This window comes from Lycorma delicatula, chromosome 3, assembly GCF_047948215.1.
Source record: "Lycorma delicatula isolate Av1 chromosome 3, ASM4794821v1, whole genome shotgun sequence".
NCBI lineage: Eukaryota > Metazoa > Arthropoda > Insecta > Hemiptera > Fulgoridae > Lycorma > Lycorma delicatula.
The window spans coordinates 203,623,528-203,636,282 of NC_134457.1; the positions used below are offsets into that span (position 1 = coordinate 203,623,528).

The 12,755-nt window shown below is 29.9% G+C and overlaps 1 long non-coding RNA gene across 2 annotated transcripts in view; it reads right to left on the minus strand.

The window, feature by feature from the left end:
* The window catches only part of LOC142322371 (uncharacterized), a 36,254-nt gene that overhangs the window by 20,132 nt on the left and 3,367 nt on the right, over positions 1-12,755 (minus strand). Inside the window, exon 2 of one of the 2 annotated variants that reach the window (XR_012755826.1) lies at positions 5,305-5,502. This is a non-coding gene — a long non-coding RNA (uncharacterized LOC142322371). Of the gene's footprint in view, positions 1-5,304; positions 5,960-12,755 lie in introns of those variants that run through there. The other variant, XR_012755825.1, reaches the window with a different exon arrangement.

Genomic DNA, 12,755 nt, shown 5'->3' on the forward strand with positions numbered 1-12,755 from the left:
GGGACTATATGGATGCTAATAAAGGTTGTGCAGGAAGAAGTGTAGCGACCATATATCTGAAATATCTGATAAATTTGGTAACGTGAGGGACAGTTTTGGGAATTATTTGTCTTTTAAGATTAAGCCATATATGAGTGCAGGCGATATCAGTCTGGATGTTTGGAATGCTCATTTCTCAGCCTTGCTTACTGCCAATGATACAAGTTTTGATACAATTTATGCATGCCCAAATGCAGAAGACGAACAGTTGGACCAACCAATCTTAAAAGAAGAATTGGCTATAATAATTAAGAAAGTCAAAAACAATAAGGCAAGGCCCCAGGTATTGATAGAATCCCATTCGAGTTTTACAAACAGGCTCCAGATGAATTTTTATCCCTAGTGCTGAATTTATTCAATTTTATCTTTAATTCGTGTAGCATTCCAAACTCCTTTAAGAACTCAGTAATCTTCCCCTTTGACAAAAAAGGATCATTGCAGGAAGTCGGTAACTATAGAGGTATATCCTTTCTGAGCTCTTTGTTGAAACTATTTACAGGTATCTTATTGCACAGATTAGAAGAGTGGATATCCAGGAATGGGGTTTTAAATTAATACCAGGTTTTTGCAGAGGATACTCTGCAACAGATAATGTTTTTAATCTTTATAGTATAATTAACCTTACGGTTTGTAAAGAAGAAAGAAAATATTTTTATTTTTTATAGATTTAAGGCTGCCTTTGATAACATAGACCGACAAGAATGTTTCTATAAACTCTCCTCCTAGGATTATCTGGTAAGTTTTTAAATTTGGTGCAGGTATTTTATGAAGACACTAAATCTTTTGTCTGGTGTAAAAACAGAGTAACCGATTTGTTTTGTACTTCTTGTGGTGTCAGACAGGGTTGCTTGCTCTCGCCACTATCATTTCCTCTATTTGTAAATGATTTGCAAGAGGAAGTGGGTGAAGGAATATGAATCCGTAACCTGAATATCAGAGCGTTACTCTATGCCAACAACCTAGTTTTGTTAGCATCTGAGCCGAAAACACTTCAGACCATGATCAACAAATTTCATTACTGCAGCAGGTAGAAATTAAATATTAATTTAGATAAGTAAAAAATTGTAGTTTTTAGATGGGGAGGAATAATAAGGGGCTTACCCTTACACAAGATGTACATTTGGAGGCAATCCCATTGATGTAGTAAATAGCTATAAATATTTGGGGGTGATATTTATTTCTCAGCTGCCAATGATCCAGCATTTCAAAGAAAAAACCGCCGTGGTGAAGTCTGCAATGAACAGTTTGTGGAAAAGTTTTTTTTTAAAGATAATATACCATTATTTTTATCTAGTACTACCTTGTGTCTAGTGCATAGGGTGGAATTTCACAGACCATTCTCTCAATTGGATCATGATCTCGGAATGTATAATTACATTAACAACAGAAACTAGGCGTTTTATGAATATTATTTTTAAAGCAAGAAATGGCATCCTTTCCTCTCAATTCTAATCCCAGTAGGGAATTGAATGACAGGATGGGTTACTATTTGACACCATTAAACAATGAACAAAATTATTTAAACAGTGATGAGACTTGTTTTGATACAAAGCTGAATAGTTCTTATTTTATTAAGATCAAACTCCAGTAAATATAATTTCTCCACCAATAGTGGTTATTATTATTGTTTGATGAAATAACACAGAAACTTAGAAGTTTTTACATGGAATATGGAAATGGAATTTTGTATCGTATGAAAAATATCATGCCTGACAGGATTTGAATCCCGGATCTCAGGATGAAAAGCGAAGATCCTATCACTCCGTCATGGAGATTGGCTAATTAAGTTCTTGAGTTTATAAATTAAATATAGCCTATATCTCTGAAAATAACCCTACAAATTCTTTGAAAAAATTTAAGAAACAACTTACTTTCTTAATATACAGAATTATACTACTACTAGAAGGTTCTCTAAGCACCATTATGCAACTCCTTTATAAGTGCTGTTATTAAGTGGCATGTGAATAATGATGTCCATCTTGAAACAGACAACAATATTATACTTGATCTATGATGTATTAGTTCATTTAATTCATTGTTATTTTTTTCAAATTTAATATGCATTTCAGATTGTACAAGTGTGGCCATGGCTTTTATCCACTAAGAGTAAAATTTGCATGTTTTAATTAGATCTTTATATAACTATTCTGTTTCTATCAGGTTAATTTTAAAGTTTTGTTCTATTGCTCTGAACAGTGAATGGATAACGCAACTGGGTCAATCTATTTGAAGTGACCCAAGGGTGGTTGCTTGACCAATTCAAAAAAAAATTGAAACTTACCCAATTGTTTCCTACATATCTCAGGACATTAAAACTATTTTTTTAAGCAGTTTATCTGTGGCGGCCATTTTTGCTAAATGCGCACACCTATTTTTCTGATTGTAAGGGTTTATGGAAAAAATCATAACTAAAAAAACTATTGTTCCTGGAAGGATGAAACAAAAAGCAATTTATTCATATTTTCTCAACGTAAAAGATTGGTCCATCAATCTTAGATAGGTAAACTGAAGAGAGATAGAAAATTACTAATAAAGTTGAACATGAAAAACGGTGAAATTTCACTTTTGGTAATTCTTTTCAATAGACAGGGATGGCATGCACAGTTTGAAAGATTTTTTTATATGTAGGTATATGTTAGTAGTTCTAACATAAATCATTTTAATGGGATATACTTACCCCCTTTTTTTAAGAATTTTTGAGAACTAATTTTTTTTTTAAATTCAAATTTTGGCATCCAATAACTCTGATTGGGCTGGTGATAAAGATCTCAAATTTGCACAACCTACAATGTTTTTGTAGATGTTTATAGCAAGTAAAAATGTTTCTTTATATGTAGGTATATGTTAGTAGTTCTACCATAAATAATTTTAATGGTGATATACTTACCCCTACTGTTATGAATTTTTGAAAACTAACTTTTTTTAAAATTCAAATTTTGGCTTCCAATAACTGATTGGGCTGGTGATAAAAATCTCAAATTTGCACAACCTACAGTGTTTTTGTATGTGTTTATGGCAAGTAAAAAGGTTTCTTGTGTATTATACTAATAAAAATGTAACAACCTCTCAAAAATCATGAAAAACGTGTTAAAAGCAATACCAATTTGACTCACTAAATAAGTGCTCCAAGGGAATTTATTGTCTTCTTTGCACTTTACATTTTTTTATATATTTTTTGTATTTAGCCAATTGTATATTATGTAGTTTCCTGCCCTAATTAAGATTCAATATTAAATTTCTTTACAGCATTAATTAAGATAATAAAAATTGAAACTGAATGTGAAATTTAGAAAAAAACTCCATATAAAAATATTATAAACATGGCAATAATATTTCAAATTTTACTTTTTATATGAATATCCGCAACTTTGTAATTTATTGGATACAGCATTAATAAAATGAGTAAATTATTAATTTAAAAATAAGAAGTACTTATTTAGCAACACTTTAAGTAGCGTTCCCAGTTTTGCAATAATGCATCATTAGCACATATAATGTTAAATGAATCACATATTGGTAAGCTGTAACAGTCATTTCAACAAGATTCAGTCATTCACACCATACTTGACAACTCAGACAATTTTGCTAAAAGAATGATTTTGCCAAGTAGATAAAAAACTCATTGTATTTAAATAATTACTGAAAAACCTTTTTTTTGTACTTATCCATAACAAAGGAGTGTACAATTTCCCCCCTAATTGTATTGGACAATTACTTACAGTTATACTCATATTAGTTATATAATTAACAAACTTGATTTGTGATATTTAAGTATGTTATTAGTCGACTGATGACAGCCAGAGATCTCTATGAAAGCATAATCTGTGGTATATGCTGTAACAAGGGAACTCTGCTAAATGAAAATCGAAATGGTGCCTAACTGTACTGCTGTGCAGTATATTATAGCACTTTAAACTACCCACAACTTTTTCCATGTTTTGTGTACGAGCATCATACTCTGGCTGAATCGACATAGTTATTTTATCTAAGTTTAATATGATTAAACCACTGGGTTGGTCTAATGTGAACTTATCATAAATCAGCTGATTTCAAAGTTGGGAGTTCTAAGTTCAAATCCTAGTAAAGGCAGTTACTTTTATATGGATTTGAATACTAAATTGTGGATACCAGTGTTCTTTGGTGGTTGGGTTTCAATTAACCACATATTTCGGGAATGGCCTACCTGAGACTGTACAAGACTACACTTTATTTACATTCATACATATCACTCTCAATCATCCATCGTCTGAAATAATACCTTATGGTGGTTTTGGAGGCTAAACAGAAACAGAAAAAGTGTAATATGATTAGAATCCAACTTTTTCAAGTCTGCAATACACTTCCCGTGAATTGTAATAAACGACATACTTTCTTGATAATGATTTTGATGGTATACATTATTGTGCTAAGGATCAGTCATTAGTAATTTAGAAGGACTCTTTCATCAATATGCAAATTTTACCCAGTTTTTACTAAATTAAAAGAACATGTCATAATACATTGAGAGGCTGTAGACATAGAGGTTATAAGTTTTAAATCACTACATTCACAGACAGGATATAAAATTTACAACTACCTTGATAACATACATATAACTTTTTCTGTACCATCTGTCAAACTTACCTTTCATTGTATTCCTTTAACTTCAAGTGATCTCATCAAATGATATTTTTTTATTTTGTTTAATTAAATATTCCCTTATTAAAGTCAAAATAAAACTGCTGCATAACACATAAATCTATATTCTATTTTTGCAGTCTTGCTCAGAATGAACTGAATCTACTATATTTCAATTAACATTTTTTTATTAAATAAAATTCAAAATGGAAACAATCATAAAAAGTGTTATTTAAAAAAAAACGAAAAAGTGAATAATGTACACTACAACAATGACTGATAATATGTTAACAATCTATTTGAGGAATAAAACACACTTTCAAATTATTGAATTTGATGTGACAAAAGCATTGCATTTGCCATAAATTTTGCCTAAGATACCACCATGAATCTTAGCAATGACAGATAGGCAACGTATTAAATAGAGATCAATAAAATATTTTCCAAAAATAAGACTGTCAGGGCAGGTTTAAACTGAAATACAGAAAACATTGCGAAACCCATTCGTAATTTAAAACTTATTAATAATTCTATTAGATTTTATTTTTGAAACATTAGGATTTGTAGAATTGTACAAATTCCACGAGAACAAATAATAAAACATTACAAAGAATATAAAACACATTATTATAATAAGCAAATACTTACTATTGTATTCCATCTGCTCTAAAAGATCTACTAATATACACTGTTGCTGCTTAGGATAATGCATGAATTCAACTTGAAGAATATTTTGGGCAACAAATTTTCCTTTAGGCATAATCTTTCTCAACACCGAATTCTTTCATATATTTCATGGCAGCATATATAAATTCCACATGTCCTCTTTTATGGGTCTCCCTAACCCTGAAATGATTCAATAATTCTAAATAAATTTCTTTTGATTTGTCTTCAGTTCTTTCAAAACGGTTAGGAGCCAATAGTTTTTCATCATCTCTCTTAGAAGAGAAATTCTTATTGAATGTATGAAAGCACGTCCTATTATTAAAAATTACTTTTCTATGTAATCCATCACAAACGTTTAAAAAACCAGTAATTTTTTTTAAACTAAGTCTAAAAATTGCTCGTGACATTATTAGTATCCGTTAAATAAGAATTACCGGTCAACATAAATTAGGATACTTGAAAAATCACATGTTATTTATAAATCATTTTATAAACTATATACATTACAAAAAATGATATTTAAAGACAAAAATCATACACAACGCTGAAACAATATTATTTACAGTAATTATTTTTTTCATCTAGGGAAATGACTCTCCCTCACATTATTTACAATACTAGAAAATTAACCTGAAAATTTCGATCATATGAATTGACGATCGACTTCTATCTAGAAATGGGAAGAATCGTGAACGAGTCGTTCCTTCGATTCGACTCTTTATACTGAACGAAAGAATCGAGAATCGGTTTACAGGAGAAACAGATTCTTTCTACAATTCTTAACAATGAAATGGATAGGCGACGGGAAACCAAATCTTTCTCAATTACGAATCGATTCTATTCGATTCATAGCAATGAGTTATGTATTATTAATGCTATAAAAGAAATGTAGTCTCTTAATCTTTTTTGATATCAGTATCATTTTGTTAAAAACAATTTTATCTACATTACAGAAATTTTGTTGATATGAACTAGATCTTTCAGCTTACTTGAAAGCCATCATCAGGAGATAATATTATTTTATTAAAGTTTAAAATATTTAAAAGATCACAGTTAAAATTTAAAACAGTCATAACTGTGTGGTCCTACCACTATACTGAAGGAAGATACATGTACTCTGGTGGATTATTCCTGTATTCCATGTTCTCTACATCAGTATTCCTTCGCTATACTGGTAAGACCATACAGTCATTACTTTTACATGTGAGCTTTTAAATTTTTAATTTTAATTAAATAATTTTATCTCCTGATGATGGCTTTTAAGTAAGCCGAAAGATCATGCATTGATTTCAACGTGCTGGTAAGATGGGTTTCATTAATTGTTTATTTATTTAGAATATCTGTAGTACCATATTTGAGAAATTTCTTGGCCAACTTTTTTTGTTGAATCATATCATTCACAATATATATATTTTCCTCTTTTTAATAAAACTAGTATAATGACCTTCACAAATTGATATAAATTCATATAAATCTTCACAAATCATGATATAGTATTACATTGATTTTTATAAGTATTAATGTTGTATATATTTTAAAACGTAATTTATACAGAATGCTTTTGGTGACATAAACATGTACATTATAAATTCACTTGCATTAAATTGATCTTTGTAAATATTTTCATTTTAATTAAAATAGCTTACAAAATGCAGATATTTCTGTCTTTTGGGTTTGGTTTAAATACATTTATTATCCCCAATCAATTTTTTTTAATATTACAGAATAAAACACATTAGGGCCTGTAAAGGTTGAACTACAGGTATAATCTATATGAACCTGGTTTACTCATTATATTTGTTAGAGTAATTATTGATAAATGATTAGAAAATTGGTAATTATCAGTAACAATTTTAGTAAAAGTTATTTTAACTTATATCCCTCTACAAATCACAAGACCTTGCCAGTGGTTAGGGGGCTTGAGTGCTCAGCGATACAGAATAGCTGGACCAAAGGTGCAACCATATCGTAGAGGCATCTGTTGAGAGCCAGACTAAGGAATGATTCCTGAAAGAGGGCAGCAGCTCTTTCAGTAGTTGTTAAGGGCGTAGGTAAAGAGGACATAAACGGCCATATTGTCATCACTTTATCTTCAGAGTACTGCGCAGTTGAAAGCAATAGAAAACTACAGCTGCTTTTCCAAAAAAATGTAAGTCTGCATTTTCATAACAAAGATGAAAGTGCCTTGCTTGGTAAAATATTCCAGAGATAAACTAGTCCCCCGTTCATATCTCTGGTTGGGGACTACTAAGGAAGGGGTCACCAGAAAATTAAAAAATAACATTCTACGAGTCAGAGCATGGAATGTTAGAAATCTAAAAAAGGGTAGGTAGATCAGGAAATTTACAGAGGGAAACGGATAGATTAAATGTAGATGTAGTAGGAATTAGTGAGGTTCGTTGGGAAGAGGAAAACTGCTTTTGGGCAGATGATTTTAGAATAATTAACTCAGCTTCAAATAAAGGGCAGGCAGCAGTAGGTTTCGTAATGAAGAATAAGATAGGAACAGAGTAGAGTACTTCAAAATGCATAGTGACAGAATCATTGTAATAAGGATAAAATAAAAAACCTAGGCTTACAACGATTGTTAACATCTATATGCCTACAAGTGCTCATCATGATGATGATGATGTAGAGAGTTTATACAAAGAAATTGATGAAGCAATTAAGCACATAAAAGGGGATGAAAATTTAATAATACTTGGAGACTGGAATGCAAGCACTGGAAAAAGCAAGGAAGGATATTATGGGTGAATATGGGCTGGGCAAATGGAATGAAAGAGGGGACAAAGTTTTGCATGAAGTATAATTTAGTAATTGCACACAGTTTAAAAATCAAAATAAAAGAATATATACATGGAAAAAACCAGGTGATACTGCAAGGTATCAGATAGATTATACATGGTTAAGCAATGTTTTAGAAATCATCTCGTCAACTGGAAAACTTACCCTGGAGCAGACATTGATAGGGACCATAATTTAGTGATAAATAAATATAGATTGGGATATAAAAACCTGAAGAAAAGGTGTCAGATGAATATGTGGAATTTAGAGAAGTTTGAGGAAGAAAAGGTAAACTACATATTTGAGGAGGACGTCGCAAGAGGTTTGAGTAAAAAAGATAAGGTAGAAAATGCAGAAGAAGAATGGGAGAATGCTAAGAAGGAAATACTAAAATCAGCAAAAGCAAACTTAGGCGGAACAAAAAGAACTGGTAGAACACCTTTGATGTCCGAGGATATATTGCAGGTGATGGATGAACGTAGAAAATATAAGAATGCTAGTGATGAAAAAAGTAAAATGAACTATCGACAATTAAGAAATACTTAATTAATGTATTTCAAAATACATTTTGAAGTACTCTACTCTGTTCCTATCTTATTCTTCATTACGAAACCTACTGCTGCCTGCCCTTTATTTGAAGCTGAGTTAATTATTCTAAAATCATCTGACCAAAAATTTAGTCGAGTGGATTAAAAAAAAAGTGTTCAGATTTAGAAAGAGAAATGATCATTGGTAAAATAGACAGAGCATACAGGAAAGTTAAGGAAAGTTTGGGGTACATAAATTAAAATCTGATGTGTTAAACAAAGATGGTGTACTGATTTATAATATGAAAGGAAAGGTCAATAGAGTGGAATATATAGAAGAGTTATACGGAGGAAATGAATAAGAAAATGGTGTATAGAGGAAGAAGAGGAAGTTGAGTATGAAAGGGGAGAAACACTACTGAGATCTGAATTTAATAGAGCATTAAAAGATTTGAATGGATAGACGGGATACCTCCAGAATTACTGCACATTGCAGGTGAGAAAGCAATAGATAGGTTATACAAATTGGTGTGTAATATTTACGAAAAAGAGGAAATTACATCAGACTTCAATCAGACTTTGTTATCATGATACCAGTGAAAGCAGGAGCAGATAAATGTTAAGAATACAGAACAATTAGCTTAACTACTTGTGTATCAAAAATTTTAAATAGAATTCTGTACAGAAGAATTGAGAGAAGAGTGGAAGAAGTGCTAGGAGAAGTCAGATTTTGGTTTCAAGAAAAGTATAGGCATAAGAGAAGCAATTTTAGGGCTCAGATTAATAGTAAAAGGAAGATTAAGGAAAAACAAACAAACATACTTTGTATTTATAGACATAGAAAAAACATTCAATAACGTAAACTGGAATAAAATGTTCAGCATTTAAAAAAAATTAAGGTTCAGGTACAGAGATAGAAGAAAAATTGCTAACATTTATAGGCATTAAACAACAGTAATAATTGAAGAACGTAAGAAAGAAGCCGTAATAAAAAAGGGAGTCCGACAAGGATGTTCCCAATCCCCGTTACTTTTTAATGTTTACATAGAACTAACAGAACAATTTAGATCTGGAGTAACAGTACAAGGTGAAAAGATAAAGATGTTACGATTTACTGATGATATAGTAACTCTAACAGACAGTAAAAAAAGATTTGGAAGAAACAAAGAATGACATGGATGAAGTCATACGCAAGAAAATAAACAAGAAAAAACGAAAGTAATGAAATTTAGTAGAATTAAAGTAGATGGACCGCTGAATATAAAAATAGGAAGAGAAAAGATCATGGAGATAGAAGAAGTTTGTTATTTGTGAAATAGAATTACTAAATATGGACGAAGCAGGAGTAATATAAAATGCAAAATAGCACTGGCAAAATGAGCTTTCAGCCAGTAAATTAATCTGTTTACATCAAAACTTAATTTAAACATCAGGAAGACATTTTCAAAGAATGTGTTTGGAGCGTAGCCTTATTTGGAAGTGAACTTGGACGATCAGAAAAGAAAAGTTTAGAAACTTTTGAAATGCAGTACTATAGGAGAATGTTAAAAATCAGATGGATGGATAGACGGAAGCGACAAATGAAGAGAAGTTGTGGCAAATTGATGAAGAAAGAAGCATTTGGAAAAATATAGTTAAAAGAAGAGACAGACTTTTAGGCCACATATTAAACATTCTAGAACAGTCGCTTTAATATTGGAGGGACAGGTAGAAGGGAAACATTGAGCAGGCAGGTAACATTTGGAATATGTAAAACAAATTATTAGGGATGCAGGATGTAGGGGGTATACCGAAGTGAAACGACTGGCACTAGATAAATAATCTTATTAGATAGATAATCAAACCAATCAAACGACTGAAGACAAAAAAAATTTTTATTAAAACAACTCGGTTATTAATCTTTCATGCGGTTGTACTATAAGTGCAATGGCAATGTCAAACAAATTTGTTTGTTTGGTGTTCTCACAACAGTGTTGAAATGAGTAAAGCAAGCCCCCTCCCCTCCATTTACTTTTAGATGTAGTTTGCAATGAAGATAAGTTTTAAATATTTGCACTATATTATATTTTATTTGAGTACCTACTCAAATAGAAAGATGATAAATAAAAATAAATAAAGGTGTACAAGGTGAAGATAAATAAATAGACTTAAATAATTACCTGTATGTTTTTATAACATGTTCATTATTATTATTATTATTATTAAATATTTTCAAACAAATTTGTAATTAAACAAATATTGTTTGATATTCTGATTAAATTATAATATGAACACAAAAAAATTTAAGCATAAACCATAGAAGCAAAATTAACTGTTCTGGCATTTGCCTTACAACCAAGGGAAACCATGGTAATATTTTAAAACATTCACCTTTACAAAAAAATAAACGTTACAATCAGAAATAATTATAAGTTCTTCCAATTATATTGCATTCTGAAATGACATCAGTTAAAGAAAACTGTCTTTTTTTTAACATATTCTTGTCAAGAAGGAGTTTACACATTCATGATGATAAATATAAATAAGAACAAACCCTTGTTTTGTTATACAAGAAATTAAGTTTCATTACCTTAACATATTATTTGTTGGGCAACATGAAAGTTTTTCTTCATAATATTTGTAATTAACACTTTAAATATTTTTAGTTTCTTTTGTAAAAGAAATAACAATTAATGTAATTACATAAATAAATAGTATAAAAATTAATAAAAGTAAATAAGTTAATAATAGTTTTTCAGTAATAAAGTATTTCTTAATATAAATTTAACACACAACAAAATCAGAAAGAAATTAACCAAATAAATATAAAAAAGTATTGTTCCTGCAATAATAATTAACAATATTACTTTCAATGGAGAAAGAAAGATTAATTTTATATAATATAAAACTAAGTATTATAATCTTAATGAAAGATTTCTCCACAATATTTCCAAATAAGGATTTATAACATTATAATACATTTAATAATGAAACAAAATATAAATTAAGATATTTTTTCTTTTTACTAGAAACACTGACTTTCTGTATTAATTTTAATAATTATTTACCAATAATTTTATGTTTAAATAATTTCCTAATGTTGTTGTATACAATTATGTTAGGTCAAGTAATTTTCAATATATCAAAAACAGTATTCGAAAGAATCAATATTTTCAAATATTAATAATATTACTGTATTATGACTCACTCGAATTTACACAGTATTCTTAAATTAATGCATCTTCTTAAGTTAGTTATTTTGTAAATGGTTTTTATATTGTAAACGCTTGTAAACAGCGTTTTAGTTAATCATTAAGATCTTTGATATTTACAGACTGATGAAGGTAACAAAAATTATCATAATTTGATGAAGTTTACAACTGTGATAGGGAACAACTTAACAGATAAATCATGATGATCCCACATTTGATGAAATCTGCAAAAATATATAAATAGGCATTTAAATACCTGCGTTATAAAAATAAATAAACCTAATGCATAATGTATCCATCATTTCCCTAAGAAATGGAGCGGTCATGGAGGTTCATATTCCTGGCCACCAAGATCACCTGACCTAAAACCTTTTATAGATCTTTTTGCGTCTGGGGATGGGTGAAAAATATTGTACAAAAAACAAAAATACATTCTCGTGAGGAATTAATTGTTCGCATTATGGATGCTGCTGACATACTTAAGGATAGCCCTGAAGAACTATAAAGAGCTACAAGAACAGTACAGAAGCAAGCCAAGAAATGTTTTGAAGCTGCTGGGTTTTATTTAATATTTTAATAAACTGGTAGGTAAAATCTACTGTACTGTTTAAATTTAAAAAAAATTAAAATAAAATTTTAATTTTTCTAAACTTTTTTTGTTTTGTTCGATTTATCTTGCACAATTTTGTTCAGAATTAAATTCTCTACAAGTTTTATTTAAAGGTTTTAGGTGTTTATTACCCATTTAACAAAGTTATTGTACATCAAACATAAAAACGGGTTTTTTACTGTAATTCATTGATTTTCATCACAGATTACTTAAAAACTACTGTAGATACAGTTTTGGTAGGTATTGTATTCAATTTTTAAGGTAAAAATCCATAGCAATCACTAATTCTGCCCCCTAATTAATGCCGAAAAAATGTAAGAA